Here is a 21,069-nt window from a genome sequence, read left to right on the forward strand (position 1 = left end):
AAGCCAGGATGTGACAGGAGGCTTTGGAGCTCCATGGGAGTCGCAGGGTCTGGCTGTGCTCAGCAGGGCAGGAAAGCTTTCCCAGCACTCGGGGGCAGAGCCCAAACCTTCCCCAGCCCCTCATCCCTCTGTACCCTCAGTCTGGAGATGACACTTGGTCCCCAGGCCCTGATCCCAGGAGCGTCTCTTCCTTAAACTGAAATTCCCTTTGCAGGAAGCCGGTGGGACATGGATGATCCCAGCCCACCTCCAAAAGGTGGAGGGAAAAGCTGCTCCCAGTGGGACGAGTGTTTTGGAGCCAGGTCGAGCCCCTGCCCCCCAAACGGGAGTGGGAGCGAGTTCAAACTCCACTGGGGGAGCTGAGTTCCAGGGATGAGGGGGGAGAGGAGCTGTGGGAAAGGGGTGGGGATGGATAGGAGGAAAGAGGGGTCTTCACTCAGCCCAACAGAGCCTTCCCACATGTCCTTCCCCACTCCTGATGCCGTCAGGACATGCCATCACCTCTGGTGCTGTCGCACCAACAGTGATGCCCACAAGAGAGCACCCGGGGGGTGCGGAGGGAGCTGAGATGGGCTCTGGAGGTGCCTTGGACATGTGGCAGACTCAGTGGTGGGACAGCAGAGATGTCTTCAGGATCTGACCACATGGGGTGTTCAGGTCTGGGAGAGATCTCACTCCACAGGTGGCAGAGACAATCCCCAAATGTGGCTGTTTCAGCAGCGATTTGTCTTGAGAGTTGGTTTTTTTGTTTGTTTTGTTTTGCATTGTTTCACTTTGTTTTCCCCTGAAGTTCCTATTTTTCTAAATATCTCTGGCAGAAACATGGCCCTTCCTGCTCTTTGAAAGCTCTGGGACAAGGGGTGTTCCTTGTCATTGTTCCCATGTGTGGGGCTGCTTTTATGATGGGATCAGACACACGGGGATTTTGTTCCTTCTGGAGAACCAGGTGTGGTTTTTGGGCAGCCTGGCACTGGTTTTCATGGCTTCCTCTCAGAGCACAGCAAGACCTGCTGTTGTGCAGCTTTAACTCTGTCCCCTCAGGTGAGACCCCTGTGCAGAGTTCTGGGGTCCAGCATCAGAAGGATGTGGAGCTGCTGGAGCAAATCCAGAGGAGGCCACAGAGATGCTCCAAGGGCTGGAGCCCCTCTACTCTGGAGCCAGGCTGGGAGAGCTGGGGGGGTTCACCTGGAGAAGAGAAGGCTCCAGGGAGAGCTGAGAGCCCCTTGCAGGGCCTAAAGGGGCTCCAGGAGAGCTGGAGAGGGACTGGGGACAAGGGATGGAGGGACAGGACAAGGGGGAATGGCTTCCCACTGGCAGAGGGTTAGATGGGATATTGGGAAGGAATTCTGGACTGTGATGGGGAGGCCCTGGCACAGGTTGGGCAGAGAAGCTGTGGCTGCCCCATCCCTGGGAGTGTCCAAGGTCAGGTTGGAGCAACCTGGGCTAGTGGGAAGTGTCCCTGCCCATGGCAGGGGGTGGGATGAGATGATCTTTAAGGTCCCTTCCAACCCAAATAGTTCTGGGATTCTCTGACTGTTTACCCATTATCTGCCTTTCAAGTTTCACACCCTCCACTATCCCCACCTCAGGAATTCAAGAATATTCCTTTGTCCTTGCATTCCAAATGCTGTGGCTGGCACAGATGGTGACAATGCAGTTGGGGGGGGGGGGGGTTATAGGAATTCCCACCAGGACATGAATTACCCTCACCCTTCCTCTCCCCACACCCCAGTGCAGTTTTCCATGTAGGACTTTAGACAAAGAGCACTCAGGGATCCCTGGATCTTGTGAGTAGCCAAAATTTGGCAGGGTCAGAGCATCACCCACTGATGCAACATCTGCCCTGCCCAGATGTGCTCCAGTCTTTGCCATTAACCCATGAGAGTAACCCAAAGGGAAGCCCTGGACAAAAGTTTGGATCCATTATAGGAAAAGCAGTGGAGTATGGGACAGGCTGTGCTGTGAAACCCCCCTTGCTTCTCCTGGGGGAGTTTTCCATCTCTCTTTTCTCTCCTGTTTTGTTTTCTTTTTCTCCTTTCCTTATCCCTTAAGACACTTTCCACCAGCTGAGTTTGGATTCAGGGGGCTCCCGCCCCATGGAAAGGCCCATTTCTCAAAATCAAAGACCTTGGAAAACAGAGCAAAGGTTTTTCTCTAAAATGTTTAAATTCTTGACCTACTGGGTTTTGGCTGTTTTTTTTTTTTTTTTTTTTTTTTTTGAAACACATCTGGTAGCAGAGAGAAAAAAAGGTAAATTATTTCTATTTGAAATTCCTCATCCCACACTTCGACCCTCACACAGAAGGAGAAAATGTCAAGGGGGATTTTCTTTTTCCTTAAAAACTTCTGTAAGGACAGAGTTGGATTTTTTTTCCCCCTCTTTCTTCCTCTTTTTTTTCCCCATCTTTTTTTTTTTTTTTTCATTTTGACATTTACTGAGCAGCTCCAGCACTGAAATGACTAGAAGTGGAAAGTGGAAATGTCATCCATCGGTGAGCACAAACCTTGAAGGCTGGATTTGCTTTGGCAAATCTCCCTGGGAAGTTACAGGGATGTCTCTTTGCCCCAAATTCTTTGAGTGATGGGATGAAGTCTCCAAGTCCTTAGATTGCTTTAATCACCTTATCTGTGAACCTCATGGCTGCGTTTGTGCTCTGAGGAGCTGAGCACGGGGAGCATAAGCTGATGCTCCCAAATTCCCGTGAGGAATTAGCTGGGGAATGAATTCAAATCTTCTCAATTCTTCTCCAGCATCTCAGCTCCCAGACCAGCTGGTTCTAGATAGTATTTATTTTCTAATGGTTTCCACATATTTTAGATCACATTATTCCCATTCGAGGCACAGGGAAGGGAAAGAACTTGTTAAGGTCACTGGGCTGGGCACAATCCCAAATTTCTTGGATGTGGCTCCTGCAGATTCCTCATACCTGACCACCCTGGTGCCCTCTGGGAGGTCTAGAAAAGCTGGGGGGAAGCTACAAACCTGCAGCCTCCACACTCCTGCAATCCCTCTGCTCTTAATCACAGAATCTTGGAATGGGTTGGGTGGGAAGAGACCTTAAAGCTCGTCCAGTCCCACCCCTGCCATGGGCAGGGACACCTTCCACTAGCCCAGGTTGCTCCAAGTCCTGTCCAACCTGGCCTTGGACACTTGGACTCCTGGATCTCTTTGTTTTGGAAGGGCAGAGCAGGTGATGTCCAGGCCATTCCCACAGTCCTGTGTCACCACGGCTCGGTCCAGATCTTCTGCAGGCACCAGCAGAGTAATTCTCCTAATTTAGGCATGATGAGGTAATTTAGAGCATCTTGAGGCAGCCAAGGGACTTTGAATAAAGGAGAGAGTGAGTCTTAATGGTCTGTCTTTGGAAATACTCATTAACTGCCCATAAAAATTCACTTCTCTTTGTTCTCTTTCACTCCCCAAGGCCCTGTCACCTCAGCCTGCCCTGCCTGCTGCTCACACTCAGCTCTGGAAATGGTCAGGGAGAAATCCAGAGCTCAGCAGGTTTTGATTTCCCCCCCAGATGGTGCTGGAACACGTGGTTCCTCCTGGCCAAACGTCCTGGCCAAGGATCCCAGCCCTGGAGTTCACCTGCACGGGCACACGTGTTCCCAAAAAACTGAAGGGGAGCCAAAACCAACAGGGATTTGTGGAAGTTTGCTGAGGAAAGCTGGCTCCAACTTGGAATTTGCAGAATCCAACAACAGCCAGGTGGCAAGGGGCAGATGTTCATCTTGGCCACTCTTCTGAATTGTCCACCAGGAGATATCCCAGCACTGGCAAAGATATTTGGGCCCAGGAATCTGTGCTGGACCCCGTCTGGGAGATGGAGTTTTCCTGACCCCAGCTGAGGGCTGGGATGTGCTGTTGGCACAGGGGGGAGTTCTCCTGCCGTGTGTCAGTGATTACAGCAGTGTGGGGATCACTTGGGCTACAACTGGACCTGCACCAAACCCAAACTCTGGGCAGGTCTTCCAGGTTATTTTCTAGGCATTGATCTTAGGGATTCACAGAATGGTTTGGGTTGGAAGTGACCTTAAAGATCATCTCATCCCACCCCCTGCCATGGGCAGGGACACCTTCCACTAGCCCAGGTTGCTCCAAACCCCATCCAATGTGGCCTTGGACACTTCCAGGGATGGGGCAGCCACAGCTTCTCTGGGCAACCTGTGCCAGGGCCTCAGAGGGGAGAATTCCTTCCCAATCTCCCATCTATCCCTGCTCTCTGGCAATGGGAAGCCATTCCCCTTGTCCTGTCCCTCCATCCCTTGTCCCCAGTCCCTCTCCAGCTCTCCTGGAGCCCCTTTAGGCCCTGCAAGGGGCTCTCAGCTCTCCCTGGAGCCTTCTCTTCTCCAGGTGACCCCCCCAGCTCTCCCAGCCTGGCTCCAGAGCAGAGGGGCTCCAGCCCTTGGAGCATCTCCAAGGCCTCCTCTTTTCTGTATCTTTTGAGAAATATCCTCATTTTATCTCAGGTTTATCTTCCCTCACATTCCCAGATCTGTGGGGCCAGCCCTGTTTGACAATAAGGGGGTTCAGCCCCTCAGATGATCCGAGGACACCTCCCAGTCCTCTGAGTGCCCTTCCCAGCTGCTGAACCGGGAAAAGGGATCTGTCACTCCAACTGATTTTTTTTTTCATCCTTCTTTTCTTAGACTTTGCTTCCTCTGTGACACTTTTGTCTGCTCTGGAACAGCAATTAAAGTGCAGCAGTGACACTTCCTCCACAGCCCCGTGGTGCTGATGGAATCCTGCTGGGAGCAATTAACGGGCTCCTGCACACTCTGTCCCAAGCCCCCCCTGCTCTTTGCACAGAGGTTTGTTTTTCCGGAGTGGCTGACAGGGAGATGAACCCCTCATGTGGCAGGAGCACAGGGCTGAAGGGGATTGGGATGGTCCTGACATGGACAGGACGAGAGCAGCTCATTCCTGGGCTGCTTCCTCAGCCACGTATGGGATCTGCTCCTCAAACTGCATCGGCCTCAAGAACTGCTTTTCCTTTCCCACTGCAGAGAATCAAATTTTCCCCAAGTAGCCAGAGAGAGATTTTTTATGAGGTCTTGGAGTGACAGGACAAGGGGAAATGTCTCCAAATTGACAGAGGGCAGGTTTAGATTAGATTTTAAGAAGAAATCCTTCCCTGCGAGGGTGGGGAGGGACTGGCACAGGGTACCCAGAGAAGCTGTGGCTGCCCCATCCCTGGAAGTGTCCAAGGCCAGGCTGGAGGGGGCTTGGAGCAACCTGGGCTAGTGGAGGTGTCCCTGCCCATGGCAGGGGGTGGGACTGGATGGGCTTTAAGTTTCCTTCCAATCCCATCCCGGGATTCTGTGATTCTTACAAGAGGTGACGTTGTGACCTCCATACCCACAGGAGGTGAAAAGGGTGATGTTTGGGAGCACATCTCCATCAGTTATCCACAACCTGGCCTTGGACACTTCCAGGGATGGGGCAGTCACAGCTTCCTTGGGTACCCTGTGCCACTATTAGGATGTTTATCTTGCAGGATCCTGGTCCCTGTGCAGGCAATGGGATTGAAGGAAACAATGCCCTCGAGATCCTTGATCTAAATGAAATCAGTGTTTGCTGAGTGCTGTGAATAAACATTCACTGCAGGAATGCCTGGAATGTGGAAATGCCTCCACCCTGGAAAGAGGACTGCCTTGCCTCATCCCTGGAGGTGTCCAAGGCCAGGTTGGACAGGGCTTGGAGCAACCTGGGCTAGTGAAAGGTGTCCCTGCCCATAGCAGGGGGTGGGATGGGATGATCTTTAAGGTCACTTCCAACCCAAACCATTCTGTGAATCCCTAAGATCAATGCCTAGAAAATAACCTGGAAGACCTGCCCAGAGTTTGGGTTTGGTGCAGGTCCAGTTGTAGCCCAAGTGATCCCCACACTGCTGTAATCACTGACACACGGCAGGAGAACTCCCCCCTGTGCCAACAGCACATCCCAGCCCTCAGCTGGGGTCAGGAAAACTCCATCTCCCAGACGGGGTCCAGCACAGATTCCTGGGCCCAAATATCTTTGCCAGTGCTGGGATATCTCCTGGTGGACAATTCAGAAGAGTGGCCAAGATGAACATCTGCCCCTTGCCACCTGGCTGTTGTTGGATTCTGCAAATTCCAAGTTGGAGCCAGCTTTCCTCAGCAAACTTCCACAAATCCCTGTTGGTTTTGGCTCCCTTGGCAGGGGGTTGGACTGGGTGACCTTTAAGTGTCTCTTCCAACCCAAACCATCCTGGGATTCTCTCCCATGATTGGTGCACCTGAGAAATGCAGCTCTGCCGGAGGAATGCTGTGTAATCCGCACCTTTTTAGCATTTAAATCGGGATGTCTGTCAGCAATGACAGATGGATCTGCAACTCCAGCCACCACCTTTTGTCAGGCGTGACTTCAGTGAGCCCCAGGGGCTGTTGGAGGTGGCACAAACAGGCAGAGGCTGTTCCTGCCGTGAATTCCCGGCCAAGCCCCCGCTGGGATCTCGCTCAGCCCTCGGCTCTCTCTGACCCCTCAGCGCGCACGATCTCCATCAGCGGGGGAATCGCTGCTCCCGGGACATCCCTGACTCCCCTGATCCTAAAATTTCCTCCTTATTTCCCGCTCTTCCCGGCGCTGGCAGAGCTGACAGAGCTGAGAGAGGGGAGCAGGGGTGTCCCTGTGCTGCCTTGGGATTGCTGCCATCCCAGCCCGGCCCTGGAAGCCGTTCTTGTTTCCCAGACATTCCTTTTTTCAGTGTTGTTTTTTGGGGGGTACGAGCTCTGCTGGCGGCTTTAGACTGTGAGTCCTGCTCAGTGGGAGCTGTGCCGTCCAAATATTCTTTCCCTCTTATTTTTATATATATGTATTATATATGTATTATATATATATTTACTTTCCCTCTTATTTATATATATATGTATAATATATATATTATATATATATTTACTTTCCCTCTTATTTTTATATATATGTATAATATATATATTATATATGTATTTACTTGCTCTCTTATTTTTATATATATGTATAATATATATATTACATATATTTACTTGCCCTCTTATTTTGATACATACATATTAGGTATATATATTTATATATATATTCTTGCCCTCTTATTTTTACACATATATAAAATAGATATATTTTTATGTGTATTCGTTTCCTTTTATTTTTATGTGTACATATTATATATATTATGTATTTTATATATATCCTTTCCCTCTTATTTTTATGCATATATAATATATATATTTATATATATTTCCTTCCACTCTTTTATATATATATATATATAATATATATATTCCTTCCCTCTTATTTTTATACTTATATTATATATATTTTTATATATATTCTTTCCCTCTTATTTTTATGCATATTTATCATGGATAATATATATATGTATAAAAATAAGAGGGAAAGTATATATAGAAAATATATTTTTTATATATATCCTTTCCCTCTTATTTTTATACATATATAATATATATTTATATATCTATCTCCTTCCCCTCTTTTTTTATACATATATATAATATATATTCTATTCTTTCCCTCTTATTTTTATACATATATTATATATATTCTATATCTTTATATATAGTCTTTCCTTCTTATTTTTATACATATATATCATATATTTTTACATATCCTTTCCCTCTTATTTTTATACATGTATATATTATATATATTACATATATATTTTATATATATTCTTTCCCTCTTGTTTTTATACATATATAATATATATATTTTTTATATATATATCCTTCCCCTCTTTTTTGTACATATATATTATATATATTGTTTCCCTCTTATTATTATATGTATATTATATATATTTATATATATATTCTTTCTCTCTTATTTTTATACATATATATCATATATTTTAGATCTATCCTTTCCCTCTTATTTTTATACATGTATAATATATTATATATATATAATTTTCCTCTTGTTTGTATACATATATATCATATATTTTATATATATATTCTTTCCTTCTTATTTTTATACATATATTATATATATTATAAATTTTATACATATTCTTTCCTTCCTCCTTATATATATATTCTTTCCTTCTTATTTTTATACATATAATATATATATTTATATATATCTCCTTCCCCTCTTTTTTATACATATATATAATATATATTATATTCATTCCCTCTTATTTTTGTACACGTATTATATATAGTCTATATTTTATTTGTATATCCTTTACCTCTTATTTTTATACATATATTATATATATTCTATATTTTTATACACATACTTTATATATTACACATATTACATATATCTTTGAATATATAAATATAAAATTTTATATTAAAATAAAAATATATATAAAGTTATAAAGATCTAAAGATATGTATATATATATATATATACAGTGGCTCTTTGCTGTCTCTGTTAATTTAACATCCACACTAATCTGCTCCAGCTCTGGCACTCCCAGGGAAGGGAGAAGAAGAAGCAACAATTCCCCCCTCCAAGGGTCTCCCAACTCTCTCTGACCCCTCTGGCATGACCAGGCAGAAGTTTTTCTTTTTCCCAAGGCTGGGATGCTCCAGCTCCTTGCAAATCCCTTCCTGGGGATCAGGGCTGGCTGGAACGTTCTGGAGGGGGTGGGAGGTGCCTCCCGCAGGGCAGCTGAGCGGGGGGAGCGGGCGAGGGCTTCGCGTGACCGCGGCATTCCCTGGCTTTGGGAGGGCACCGATCCTGCTCCATTCCCTGGCTTTGGGAGGCACCAATACTGCTCCATTCCCTGGCTTTGGGAGGCACCAATCCTGCTCCATTCCCTGGCTTCGGGAGGCACCGATCCTGCTCCATTCCCTGGCTTCGGGAGGCACCAATCCTGCTCCATTCCCTGGCTTCGGGAGGCACTGATCCTGCTCCATTCCCTGGCTTTGGGAGGCACCGATCCTGCTCCATTCCCTGGCTTTGGGAGGGCACCGATCCTGCTCCATTCCCTGGCTTCGGGAGGCACCGATCCTGCTCCATTCCCTGGCTTCGGGAGGCACCGATCCTGCTCCATTCCCTGGCTTTGGGAGGGCACCGATCCTGCTCCATTCCCTGGCTTTGGGAGGCACCGATCCTGCTCCATTCCCTGGCTTTGGGAGGGCACCGATCCTGCTCCATTCCCTGGCTTTGGGAGGGCACCGATCCTGCTCCATTCCCTGGCTTTGGGAGGGCACCGATCCTGCTCCATTCCCTGGCTTCGGGAGGCACCGATCCTGCTCCATTCCCTGGCTTCGGGAGGCACCGATCCTGCTCCATTCCCTGGCTTCGGGAGGCACCGATCCTGCTCCATTCCCTGGCTTTGGGAGGCACCGATCCTGCTCCATTCATTCCCTGGCTTCGGGAGGCACCGATCCTGCTCCATTCCCTGGCTTTGGGAGGCACCGATCCTGCTCCATTCCGTGGCTTTGGGAGGCACCGATCCTGCTCCATTCCCTGGCTTCGGGAGGCACCGACCCAGCTCCATTCCCTGGCTTTGGGAGGGCACCGATCCAGCCGGGAATTACACCCGAGCCAGAGGCCAGAGGTCAAATTGCGGTGACGGGGCCGAGCCCTCAGACGTCCTGAGCTGCTGGAACTGCAGCCAACGGGGCCGGGGTGTTTTACATCAGCAGAACATCTGGCTGGGATGGACAGTTCTGTCCCACGTGGAGCAAAAGCAGCTTTGGGCAGGCACTCATTTGGGGTAACCCTTTCTTCCCCTAAAGAGCTCTCCAGCCCTGGCACAGCTGCCCAGGGCAGGGGTGGAGTCCCCGTTCCTGGAGGGATTTAAAAGCCACATGGATGTGGCACTTGGGGACACGGGTCAGTGGTGGCCTTGGCAGCACTGGGGGTGGGTGAGGGGGTGAAGGTGGGGGTTCAGCTCTGTCTGGGCAAGGAGGAGTCCAGAGGATCTGAATTCCAGCAGTGGCCTTGTGCCAGTTGTGACTCCCAGGGCTTGGAGGCTCCTCGGTGGCTTCCGTCCCTTCCCCGACCTGTAGGTGTTGTCCAAGCTGGGATGTTGATGTGTCCAAGGACGTTGATGTGTCCAAGGACGTTGATGTGTCCAAGGACGTTGATGTGTCCAAGGATGTTGATGTGGCCAAGGATGTTGATTGGTTCGTGGGACAAGATGGGTTTGAGGCCAGAAGTGGAGCTGAGCCAACACCTTTCAGTGGGGACTTCCAGGTCTTCCCAAATCCTGGGCTTTGATGTCTCCAAAATGTGATCCGAGATGGCATCGAGTCGTGCCAGGGGAGGGTCAGGTTGGATATTGGGAAAATTTCTTCATGGCAAGGGTTGTCCAGCCCTGGCACAGCTGCCCAGGGCAGGGGGGGAATCCCCATCCCTGGGGGGATTTAAAAGCCACGTGGATGTAGCACCTGGGGACACGGGTCAGTGGTGGCCTTGGCAGTGCTGGGGAAGGGTTGGACTCCATGGTCTCAGAGGGCTTTTCCAACCCTGTGATTCCATGTTGGGCAGTCTCAGGTGGATCTCCCCTGGAAGCTCAACCTGCCCTCCCACTGCTCAGCTCGGCCTTGGCTCCCACACCCGCCCAGGGAGCTTTGATCCAGCACATTCCGCAGCTTTTGGGAGAGGCCACACTCCAAACCCACAAAGAGTCGGTGCCCAAAGGACTTCCCGCTCCAAAAAGGAAATGGGAAGGGGAAAACTGCAGCTGGAAGGTGGAAGGGAGGTTTCCAAGGGCTGGATTAGACTGTGGCATGTTTTCCAGTGAGCAATATCTTGGCCTCAAGCACTCTTTGAGCAGGAAAAGGTGCCAAGAGTGGGAGAAAGGGGAAGTGGGGGGAATCATTTGCAGGCTGTAGGCTCTGTTTCTCTTTCGGGATGAGGTGGATTTATTTCCCTTCCTTCCCCAAAAGGGCTCTCCCGCCCTGGCACAGCTGCCCAGGGCAGGGGTGGAGTCACCATCCCTGGAGGGATTTAACAGCCCTGTGAATCTGGCACTTGGGGACACGGGTCAGTGGTGGCTTTGGCAGTACTGGGGGAAGGTTGGACATGATGGTCTTAGGGGTCTTTTCCCATCTAAATGATTCCATGACTCCAAGGCCTGGCAGGAATTAGTCATCAATAGTGTGTGTGACAAACCCCTGCCAAGAGGAGCAGCTCCTGGTCTGCCTGAGCTGCTTCCCAGGCTTGGAGTCCCCAGGGCAGCAGGTGAGGAACAGCCACCCCTTTGCTGAACCCTTCAAGCTGGAGGTTTTTCCAAGGGCATGAACTAGGTTTGGGAATGTCCACCTGGAGCAAACCATCGCTGAGCCCCGAATGGATGTTGCAGTGTGAGGGATCATATCAGTTATTCCCACTCCTGCTGATGCCACGTTTCTTTCCCAGCTGAAATGTTTCCTAACCTCGCTCCAGCAGCCACAAAGATGCCCCAGATGTACCTAAAAGAGGGGTCAACTGGCTCCTGCCAGGCACTGACAGACTTTGGGCTGGGTGCTCTTCTCAGACCATCCGTTTCTTTCCAGGACAAACTTGTGCCCAGCCACAGAAAATCATCACTGGCCATATCCCTGAGGTGGGATGGCAGCATTCTGAAAGCTTTGGAAGGATTATAGAGGGAATGAATCATGCAAATAAAAAAAATGAAGCACAGGAATTGTTTGGTGTTGACATTTGTGGGAGAAAGGGGTTTGTTTGGCGTCGATTTCTGGGGAGAAAGGGTTTCTTGGGCTCTCCTGGTCGTTGGCTGTAACACCAGGAAAGGACATGGAGGGTTCTATGGTTACATGTCCCAGGAATGAATCCCAACCAGTGGAGTTTCTGCTTCTCTGGGTTCCCTCTGAATGAGCAAATGAAAGACAAGTGAGTCCAGCAAAGCAGGTCCCCACCCCGGGGTTTCCATCCTCGTGGCTCCTGGTGGGGCTTTCCAACAAAGAGGTGTTTTTACTTTCTCCACTGTCAGGAAACGGCTGAGGTTGTCCTGCAGTTCCTCAGGAGGAGGTCAAGGGTGTTCATGTGTGAGAGGGAGATTAGCCATGGCTTGCCATCCTGGTTTTGGGAAGAGCTGAATTGCTACAGCCCAGGAGAGGTGTTGCAGTATTCCATCTGCTCCCTGACACGGCACATGCAGCAGGAAACTCATTTCTGGAAGCAGCTCAGTGTGGGAAATTTGTTGAGTTGGAACAGCCTGCAGTGCCCCTGTGTTGACTTATGGCTTCTTTAAACATGCAGCAAGTCCACAAGAGCAGAGGAACATCTGGGACCAGGGGGACTTGGAGGGCCCACCTTGCCCAGGATGGATGTTCACGAGCGGAGACCTCGCACTGCCAGGACCAGAACATTCCCTGCCACTCTCCAGGGATAAAGCTGAGCATCAGGGTCATGGGGGCTAAACAAGAGCAGCCCAGGATGGACAGCAGGGTGAAAGCAGGGAGTGGAGGATCACAGAACCGTGGAATCATGGAATGGTTTGGGTTGGAAGGGATCCTAAAGCTCATCTAGTTCCGAACCCCTGCCACGGGCAGGGACACCTTCCACTGGAGCAGACCCATGGATCCAGACCTCCTGGATACCTGGACCCTGGAGCCACATCCCACCTTCCCAGCTGGTGGGAAGAGGCTGTATTGGCAGTGCCAACCCAGCCACAGTCTCTGCCTGTGCCATCTGCCTCTCACCAGCTCTGGTGCACAAGCCAACGTGCCTTTGACTCCGAGCCTGAGCTTGTCTTGGCATTGGCACAACTGGAATGAGGAGGGAATCAGGCCATTTGGGGTGAAGGAATGGATACAGGAGGAAGAGGGGGAGACTGTGAAGGAACCCACATCCCTGTGGAGTGCCTGGGTGTGAGTGCAGGTCCATGGGGACGACCCCTGTGTGGCTCTGCGTGGTAGGACTGGGACAGCCGGGCAGCAAAGGGATGTTCTCACCTGGAACTGCTTCTGCTGTGTCTGTCTTGAGGTCCAGGATGGGCTCAGAAGAAGACATGGGTTTTTTGGGGTTGTGCTCTGCTTCTGAAGGCTGGGGAACGGGCAGGCTGAGCCAGGAGCTGCCTGAAAAACCAACACCCAAAAAAGAAAATCTTAGAAGGCAAATGATGTGGAGGGAGTGTGAGAAGGGGCTGGGGTGGTGTGTGGTCACCACACTCCACATCTGGCTGGGAATAGAATCTAAAGCACCTCCTAGGGCACCACAGTGGGTGCTTGGCTGGGGAATGAGCAGGACAACACCTGCTGAGACCCTCCCATGCCTCCCACACCTTCTTAGGGTGATCCTTGGGCTTTGGGCAGTGCTGTAGCCCCCTCCCCCAGCCTCCCACCACGTATTGCTGTTCTTCCTCCTTCTTTGGTGCTGCTCTCCTGCCTCTTTCCTAAACCTTTCCATCACTGGCTTTCCAGATCTTGTTTCATTTACATGAATTTGCAAACAGCGAGGAAATACAAAGTGTTTATCCTAAACTGAGATTAAATGCTTCAGCTCTTCCCTCGTTTTCTTCCCTGACACTCCTGCACAGACACTTAAATTTGCCTTATAGCAGAGATAAGGCTTTGGATCCAGCTGCAGTTCCTGCCCCATACAAGGGATTTGCCTCTCCATGACTGAGCTGGATCATCCTGTTGGCACACAGAGCAATAAATCCAGTAAATGCTCCATTTCCACATGCTCTACCCAGCCCAGGGGCTGCTGCCTCTGTGAGACAGAGAATCCCAGAATCATCCCCCATAAAGATCATCCAGATCCTGCCATTGGCAGGGACACCTTCCACTAGCCCAGGTTGCTCCAGCCTGGTCTTGGACATTTCCAGGGATGGGGCAGCCACAGCTTCTCTGCCCAACCTGTGCCAGGGCCTCCCCATCCTCCCAGCCCAGAATTCCTTCCCAATATCCCATCTAACTCTGCCCCTCTGGCAGTGCCTAATTCCATTTTCACACAACCACCTCTGCTCCTCCAGTGAAAAGTCTGGCCAAGGTGCCCCTGATTTGGGATACAACCAGAAGCTATTCCACCTCTCCATGGGAAGAAGGGCTGGAACTGGGTGCTCCAGCCTCCAAAGGACCGAGAGCTGAGGCGTCCGTGGCTTATGGTTACCAGAAACCTGGACACCAAGGACTTGCCTTGCAGACAACCTGGCCATGCCCGACCTCCACAATCCATCCCCTGGTCCAGAGGGAGGAGCTGCCTCCAGGAGAGGGCAGCAGGATCCCAGCATGCCCCAGCACCCTCACTCATTGTGGCTTCTGAGATACAATTCCCAACTCTTCCCTGCCTTCTGCTTCCCAGAAAAACGTTCTCCACCCCAGAGGCTCTGGCAAAGCCTTTGTGTGTCAGTGCATCTATTAATGTTCCTAATTAATGTCCCAGAGGAGCTATTTTTGCCCCCAGTTAAGCAGAGGGACCATCTGCACTCCCAAACTGAGCCCCAGAGGAGCTGAATCCTGTCTCACCGGGGCCCTGCAAACCCTTTTGGGATGAACAGCTCCACACAGGACAAGGTTTGGAATGGAGGCTCCTGGCACACGAGTGGAAGGGGGAGAGACTTTCTGATGGAGCAAGAACTGCAATTTGAAGTTCATTGGGGTGGCTGAGGTTCTCCAGGTGCCTCCCAAACATCCAGCAGCCCTGCGGGGGCACCGGGTCACTGCTTCCACGTGCTGAGCTGCAGCAGAGGAGAGTGGCTGTACAAGCCTGTGCTTATTAAAGATTTAAAAGGCAAGCTGTCAGCACTGCTGCTAAAGATGGGCTTTTCCTCTTATAGCTCCATCCCTCTCTAATACTAATAGGATTGGGAAGAGGAGGAGGAGGAAGAGGAGGAGGAGGAGAGCCAGCGCAGCGCCAGCACAGGGCGAGGGTTTGCTCTCCTTGCAGAGGCTTTGCACACCTTGGGGGAGCTTTCTGGAAGTTTTCTCATCTTCCATCAGCCCCCCTCAGGTCTCGGGGATTTGGGGTTAATCCCTCAGGGAAGGTGGTGGAGTCTGGGAGCAGAGACACCGAGGAGAACCTGCTCCCTCCCAGCTTTCCCCGCTCCTGCCGCCAAGGGAAAACAAACCATCCCCCAGGAGCTGGCAGAGGGGTCTGTGCTCTGCTCCACAACCCCAGCTGCAAAAACACCGTTAATCCCCCTTTTTGTTTCAAATTACAGCTGCTCTTTCCAGTTTTGGATGGACCCTTTGGGATGGGAAGCCTGGATTTGGCCCAGGCTGGAACAAACTCAGAGGTTCCTCCTTCTCTGCAAAGGAGGCTGCTGGAAGCAAACTCCCTGCCAGCATCTCTCCTGCAGGGATCCCACTTGCTTTCCCCACTTGCTTCCTGAGTGATGTGGCTTATAAAAAAAAACAAACAAGAGGCTTTTTGCCACGATGGAAACTGCTGGAACACGTGACTTCCTTGGAAATCTGAGAAGAATCAGAGCAATTTCAGGATATAATTAAGGTTAAATCCACGGCAATAAAGGCCTCCCTCATCCCAGTTTTCCTTCCCAGTTCTGCTCAGTATTTCATTCCCTCCTCGTCCCCTTTGGTTAAATGAATTAAGTTTGGGGATCAGGCAGCTCCATCGATGCTGGAGGACATTGGATAAATAGGTTTTAATTGCCTGGAGCCAAAGGTGAGGCAGCAAATTCCACAGCTGCTTCCAAATAGGATTGAGGTGTTGGATTTTTTTTGCAAGGAGTCAGCAGGGAGGATAAATCTGGAATTATCAGGGAGAATAATACCCTGGGCATTGGGAAGGTTTGGGAAGGGAGGGTTTGGGAAGGGAAGGGAAGGTTTGAGAAGGGAAGGTTTGGGAAGAGAAGGGAAGGGAAGGGAAGGGAAAGGAAAGGAAGGGAAGGTTTGGGAAGGTTTGGGAAGGTTTGGGAAGGTTTGGGAAGGGAAGGTTTGGGAAGGTTTGGGAAGGTTTGGGAAGGTTTGGGAAGGGAAGGTTTGGGAAGGGAAGGTTTGGGAAGGGAAGGTTTAGGATGGTTTGGGAAGGAGGGGAGGGGAGGGGAGAGGAGGGGAGGAGAGGGAGAGGAGAGTGAGAGGAGAGCAAGAGGAGAGGGAGAGGAGAGGGAGAGCCAGGGAATGAACTCTCCATTGGAGTCAGCCAGAGCAGAGCTTGAGGAAATCCAGATCCTGGCTTGTCCCTCTGGCAGGACTGGATCAGGAGGAGGCAGTTCTTAAAGAAAATCAGGTTTTTGTTTGTCACCTGCCAATCTCTTCCCACAAGGAGGAAAAGGACTGGAGCAAAGGAAACCAAAGCCCCCCTGGTTTCACTGACCCCACGGGAGGAGTGAGGCCACCAGGGCAGGGTCACCTGTGTCCACCCACAGGCTCAGCAGGCAGGGAAAGAGAGGTCAGGAGGCACCAAGACCTGGCCAGGGTTGAGAGGGAACCCCCTCTCCTGAGCTCAGACTTATATCCTGCTCTTCTGGGGCCATTCCCTCAGCTGTTTTCCATCAGCAAGGCACAACTTCAGCCATAATAAATGAAAATTCCATTTCAGGACTTTCTGCTGTCCAGGAGACAAGGGCAGCACTGTCTTGGCTCAACATTTCCACCTCTCCAAGCTCCTTGCTCTCTGCAGGGAAAACAGTTCAGCTCATCTGAACTTGCTCTTTCCTGCCAAAACTCAGCCATTCCTTCCTCTTTTTTTTTTTATGGAAGAAAGCTCCCACCCAAGTGCTTTTTGGGTTTTTTTTTTGGTATTACCAGTTTATAAAAACTCAACCAATTAGTAATTTATGAATTTATGTTATATATAAAAATTAAACCTATTTTAATATATTTTTATAAATACATATTTATGTAAATATATATTTATAAATATATACTTATATATATTTAAATATAGAAATATAGAAACATAGAAATACAGAAATATAGATATATGAATTTGATTTCTAAAAATCCAACTAACAGGCCTCGTGTGCAAAGTGGAAAGTTCCTTCAGGAGCCTCAAGGAATCACCGAGGAAAGGTGGGAAAGGTGTTCCCCAGGTCACAGTTTCCAGGAGGATTGTACACGGGAATATTCTGTTCCCAGTGATCACCCCTTGGCTGCACAAAAATGCATCCAGCTGTCTTTCCTTACGCAGGAATCTGCTTTTCTCTGAATTTTCCAGGAGTTCCTTTCAGAAATCTGCCTGTTCGGTATTTTCCAGGCAGCTGGAACTGCTCTCGCTTCCCATGTGGATGCTTCTGCCAAGCAGAAAATCCACACACTGCTGGGAGCTGGGGAACTGGGGAGATCCCAGGCACTGCTGGGATGTTTCTCAGCTTGCTGGCCAAGCTGGCAGCAGCAGGAAGGCAAATAGGAAAGGTGGGAATTGGGGCAACTCTTAATATCCCAGGGGAAAGAGCAACTTGGGATCTTTTCCTCATGCCAAACTCATTTTTTTTTTTGCTTGACACTAAAGGGATGTGTCACATTTGGTCAAGAAAAGGGCTTAAATTCCTAAAAAGCAAGAAGGTTGGCCAGGACTGGCACTGCTGGTCCATACAGAGCAGGGGGAGTCCATACAAGCAGCATGGACCCACATTTCCTTCACCCAAGCAGAGTTTTGGCCTCTTCCTTCCCCTCCCGGGAATTCTTGTCCTATTTTGCAGGAAGTCTGTCCAGTCTGACCCAGATCTGTGGGTACAGCAGCACGTCCTGGGGTGCTCTGGGGGTTGGTGCTCCTGCTGAGCCTCTTCCTTGTGGATGCTCACACCAGACTTCGTGGCTTTCCCTTCTTTTCTGGGGATCAAAGGGCTGCCAAAATCATTGCAGCCTCAATCACACAAGCTCAATCACGTCCCAGGACATGGAGGTGGATTCAGTAGACCCTTGGGTCCCATCCCTTTTTCCAGAGCTCCAACAAATCCTATTCCAGCCAGAGCAGACATCCCAAAGAGCATCATTATCTCTGTCCAAAGGAATGCCCATATCCATCCATCTGTAGCCATCTCCAGCCATAGGGAGATGAAACAATTTGCAGAGAACTAAATCCACCTCATCCCAAAACAGAGCCTACAGCCTGCAAATGATTCTCCCCACTTCTCCTTTCTCCCACTCTTGGCACCTTTTCCTGCTCAAAGAGTGTTTGAGGCCAAGATATTGGTCACTGGAAAACATGCCACAGTCTAATCCAGCCCTTGGAAACCTCCCTTCCACCTTCCAGCTGCAGTTTTCCCCTTCCCATTTCCTTTTTGGAGCGGGAAGTCCTTTGGGCACCGACTCTTTGTGGGTTTGGAGTGTGGCCTCTCCCAAAAGCTGCGGAATGTGCTGGATCAAAGCTCCCTGGGCGGGTGTGGGAGCCAAGGCCGAGCTGAGCAGTGGGAGGGCAGGTTGAGCTTCCAGGGGAGATCCACCTGAGACTGCCCAACATGGAATCACAGGGTTGGAAAAGCCCTCTGAGACCATGGAGTCCAACCCTTCCCCAGCACTGCCAAGGCCACCACTGACCCGTGTCCCCAGGTGCCACATCCACGTGGCTTTTAAATCCCCCCAGGGATGGGGATTCCCCCCCTGCCTTGGGCAGCTGTGCCAGGGCTGGACAACCCTTGCCATGAAGGAATTTTCCCAATATCCAACCTGACCCTCCCCTGGCACGACTTTGGAGACATCAAAGCCCAGGATTTGGGAAGACCTGGAAGTCCCCACTGAAAGGTGTTGGCTCAGCTCCACTTCTGGCCTCAAACCCATCTTGTCCCACAAACAAATCAACATCCTTGGACACATCAATGTCCTTGGACACATCAACATCCTTGGACACATCAACATCCTTGGACACATCAACATCCTTGGACACATCAACATCCCAGCTTGGACAACACCTACAGGTCGGGGAAGGGACGGAAGCCACCGAGGAGCCTCCAAGCCCTGGGAGTCACAACTGGCACAAGGCCACTGCTGGAATTCAGATCCTCTGGACTCCTCCTTCACCAGCACCCTCATCCACCCTCAGGCTTGTCCCAGGACATCCCTTTCCATGGTTTTACCTGGAAGGCTGCAGTGCCTGGAGAGCTGCCTGGAGAGTTGGCCTCGTCCAACAGGACCTGGAAACAGAGGACAAGGCGAGGGTTTGGTTCCCTGCTCCTCCACGAGGGATTTCTGGTGACTTCCCTTCACATCCAGTTGGGAGGGATGCAAGGGGAAAAGAAGAGCTTTGTGGACCCATCCCATAAAAAACTATCTCCAGGGAATTTCCCTTGGAAGTGCCGTGAGTTCAGCCAGGTTTTAGGCTTTATTCCAAAATGTCTCTGCTGAGCTCCTGCCAAGCATTTCATGCCTTTTCCAAGCAGAAAGTCAGGTGAAACTCCCCTTAATCCATGAAAAAGTTCACCAGCTCCAACCTATCCCATTGTTCCAGTCAGGATGCCCTTGCACCAGCAAGAAACTGGAATTTTTTTTGAAAGGGAGCATTTTTTATCAAAGGTGTCCTGTAGGTTCAGGGACAAGACAACCCCCCAGTGCATCCCTTCCCTTGGGAGGAGGAAAATTCAGGAGCAGACCAAGCCTGGACATCACAACTGCCATGTCTCTGCTCTGCTTTGTCCACCTGGAGAGGCCCTCGTGCTCCTTGGAATCCTGAATAGCCCCTGGTTTCCATCTCTGAGCTGTAAAATGTCATAAACAACCTGTTTTCTGCTTCCAGGGGAGGAGGGGAAAGTCTGGGAACGGCCCCAAATGGGTTATTAATTCATTTTGTTTTGTTGAGGGAGAACAGGGGGCTGGAAAAAGGCAGTTCTCCCTCTCTGGTTCGAGCTGGTTGCTATTGAAAAGACATTTTCCCCAGAAACCCATTAATACAACGTGGAGAGGGAGGTTAAAATTACACTTAATCTTGAAATATTGTTTGAAAAGGGGAAATTAGAATGTTTAATTTAAGAGCTGCAGAAAGACACGCATTTTTCACACGCCAAAAAAGGGGCTCTCAGCACCATTTCCTGGACCTTCTGATAAATTTCCAAGTAGTTTTAATTAACCCTAAAGCTGCATTTCTGATAAATGCAACAGCAGGCTTTAATTAACCCCAAAACCTGCATTTTTGCAGCAGAGAAATGGTTTACCTGAGCACTTTGCAAAGATCCTTTTAGGAGGCAAATTGAAATAATAATAATAATAATAATAATGAAAGGCAGAATTAAAAACCCTCCTGTGTGCCTGGAATATGGGGGGGGGGGAAATCCCTTCCTCTTATGTTAAGTCAACAAAGTAGTGGATAATGGAGAGCAGTTAATACATTTTCCTGAGGGCTTTTTGATAAAGGCCATCAAAGAGGCTTTTAGGGAAACTCAATAGCCAAGGGGGGATTGTTTAACTTCCACTGGGTATTAAAAGTTTATTAAGACAGAGGAAAGAAGAAATGGAATCAAGAGTTCATTCTCAGCAGATAATTAATATAATAATGGGGTGGCTCTGGGAGTCCATCTCAGGATGAAGGTCTTTTATTAACAAACAGTACAAGGGGAAAAGGGTGAAGAGTCAAGTGGAAAAGTTTTGCAGGGAATAGAAAATGGGCTGGGCTGGTGGAGGTTGGTGGAAAGAGGGAGCTGGAGGAGGAGCTGATGGAGAGTCTGTCAGGGGGGTGATGAAATGGCAAACAGGGCACAGGAATGTGCCTTGGAAAATGTCACTGGAAGGTTTCACAACACCTGGATGGGTTTTAAATCAGCCTCAGTGACTCAGGAGAGCTGGGGGTGCTCAGCCTGGAGAAGAGAAGGATTCAGGGAGACCTGAGAGCCCCTTCCAGAGCCTAAAGGGGCCCCAGGAGAGCTGGAGAGGGATGTGGGACAAGGGATGGAGGGACAGGACACAGGGAATGGCTTCCCACTGGTAGAGGGTTAGATGGGATCTTGGGAAGGAATTCTTGGCTGTGGGGGTGGTGAGGGGCTGGGATGGAATTCCCAGAGAAGCTGTGGCTGCCCCATTCCTGGAAGTGTCCAAGGCCAGGTTGAAGCAACCTGGGCTAGTGGAAGGTGTCCCTGTTCATGCCAGGGGGTGGGACTGGATGGGCTTTAAGGTCCATCCCAACCCAACCCATTCTGGGATTCTGGGATTCCATGACCCCAGTGTAATGATGAAGTGCTGACTCAGCAGTCAGAGGTACCACAGGGGGATGGGGGGTTGGGCAGGGGGAGAAGAAACCACAGAAAA

This window comes from Chiroxiphia lanceolata, chromosome 14 (genome assembly GCF_009829145.1).
Source record: "Chiroxiphia lanceolata isolate bChiLan1 chromosome 14, bChiLan1.pri, whole genome shotgun sequence".
In the NCBI taxonomy this organism is placed as follows: domain Eukaryota; kingdom Metazoa; phylum Chordata; class Aves; order Passeriformes; family Pipridae; genus Chiroxiphia; species Chiroxiphia lanceolata.